The sequence below is a fragment of the Vulpes vulpes genome, chromosome 15 (genome assembly GCF_048418805.1).
Source record: "Vulpes vulpes isolate BD-2025 chromosome 15, VulVul3, whole genome shotgun sequence".
Taxonomy (NCBI): domain Eukaryota; kingdom Metazoa; phylum Chordata; class Mammalia; order Carnivora; family Canidae; genus Vulpes; species Vulpes vulpes.
The window spans coordinates 17,579,522-17,581,998 of record NC_132794.1 but is presented as its reverse complement, the minus strand read 5'-3'; positions in this window follow the sequence as shown (position 1 = coordinate 17,581,998).

Below are 2,477 nucleotides of genomic sequence, written 5' to 3'. Positions count from 1 at the left end.
TTTATGAGGCAATTCTTTTCTGATATTTGGCTGGTATTTTTTTTTTTTTTTTATGTAAAAAATGAGCTCAATTTTAATCTGAAGAGAGCCACTCCCAAACTGACATGTTGTCTTGTTCTCACTGAATCAGTCAAGACGAGCCTGTTCATTTACTTGAATGGACATGTGTTAATACTGTGCTTAATGACAGTATATCTGGATTGACATGTATCATCAATTAAAAACTATGAAACTATAAGCTTTTATCCAGTTCTTTGACCTCTATCTTGGATAATGGACCCCATGGAGGATATGCTGCTCACTATAAAATCTCTTCCTCGAATTCTTAAAAACAGTTAAGAAACCTGTGGCAAGGTATATAAGAAGGGTACAGAATAGGTACCCTAAAGAGCAGAGGTGAGAATCCATGAATTCTGACACAGAAATCATCACACCTCTCAGAGTATAAGCCGTCTAGCTACATCCGGAAAGATGAGCAGGGATTCCACAGAAGAAGTCAGAGACTTTTTGAAAAAGGAAGTTTGTCTCATGTGTTCAGGTGGTGGCAAGAGACCCAGGGAGTGGGTCTCTTTGTCTGTAAAATGCATTTTTACAGACAGAGCAGAAAGAACTGGTCTTTTAACTACTTAATTCTTCTGAACTGCTTTCAAGCTCTTCCAGTCAACAGAGAAAATAATACACAAGATGTGTGATAATGAAGACTCTAACTTACAATAAGATCCCAAATAATCCCAAATAGTAAAGTTGAATCACTTGGCTTTATCCATCCCTCAGGTCATGGAAACAATATGAGATCTCTTATTTACTTACTGCCTATAATCAAATGTGATTCAGAAAGCGATTCCCCTGCCTCCTCTTCACACTCTGATGTGTCAGGCAACACACACTCAAAAGCTGCCCAAAGTTGGGTCGGAAGAGGGGAAGCAGAGCTGAAATGGGAATCAAAGAAACTCACTGAATTTTTTAAAATCATGTATTCCTTAAGGCATCCGGAGAAGGCAAAATTCCCAGCACATGTTTCTGCAGTTCCAGACATTTCCTTAGATTTGTTTTCCACTTTTTAGTGAAGGTATTCAAGATTAGGTTAGGTGGCAACTTGATCCACTGAACACTCATCTGGAAACTTGTCTTGGAATTCTTTTCTTGATGGAGATTAAATATCTTGGAACAAAGTTGAAACAAAGGTTAGAACTGGGGCCACGTTAAGACTTGTCCATAAGGTATGCGGTATGTGGTTTACTCCATTCCGTGCCAAAATGTGATGTGCTTTAGTGAAGCTCATAAATGAAGCTCATGAGAAACACAAATGTGCGTCTCTGTTTAGTATTTCTGAGCAGCTCTCCCCCAATTAGCACGGCCCCGGGATTGTCGCTGGCTCTCTTCTACCCTCATCAATTCACTAAAAGCAATTTGATCACAGCCAAGCTTGGCCCTGAGATTCTTTGAGCTGTTGAGCTGGTATATTCCCGTTAGAGGGAAGATCGCCTAAACTCCAAATAATGGACTTAACAGAGAATGAGATGAAATATCCCTGCTCTGGTCGGCTGACTACTAAGATAGCTAATGCTCTCACCTCCTGGTATTTGTGGTCTCATGTAATCTCCTCCTCTTTTGTGCAGACTTGACCTAGTGACTTGATTCTAAGGAACTGAACATGGCAAAAGTGATGGGATGTCACTTCTAAGATTGGGTTTTAAGTCTGTGACTCCCCTCTAGCTGGCAGTATATTTTGCTGGCATGCGCTCTCACTTTATGGGTCTTGTTGCTTGCTTGCACTGGGGGAGCGAGCTGACATATTTCAAGATGCAGGTGGTCTCTGGCCAATAGCCAGTGGGTAAAGGAGGCCCTCAGTCCCAAAGCCTATAAGGAATAGAATCCTGCCAACAGAATCGTCTATGCATGTGAATGAGCTTGGAGGCACACTGAGATGACCGTGGCCCTGTGGGAATCCCTGAGCCAGGTAACCCAGCTAAGCCACACCCAGGTTCCAGGCCTATAGAAACCGACATCATGGGATCCCTGGGTGGCGCGTTGGTTTAGTGCCTGCCTTTGGCCCAGGGCGCGATCCTGGAGACCCGGGATCGAATCCCACATTGGGCTCCCGGTGCATAGAGCCTGCTTCTCCCTCTGCCTGTGTCTCTGCCTCTCTCTCTCTCCCTGTGTGCCTATCATAAATAATAAAATAAAAAAAAAAAGAAACCGACATCATTAATGTTTTAAGCGTCTAAGTTCTAAGCTCGTTCGTTACGCAGCAGTGGTATCTGTCTGCTTACAGAAGTGGTAAGGCTCAGAAGTGGGAGTACAAAAGTTGGAAAGAGGATAGGTATGTATATTTGTGTCTGCCTGAGTCACCAACCCAGATAGAATCTTTGTGACAGATGTTTTCAGTATACTGTTTATAATCATTGCAACAACCTGGCAAGGGTGGTGTTATTCACATATTTTGGATAAGACTTAAGTAATGGTAACTAAGTTAC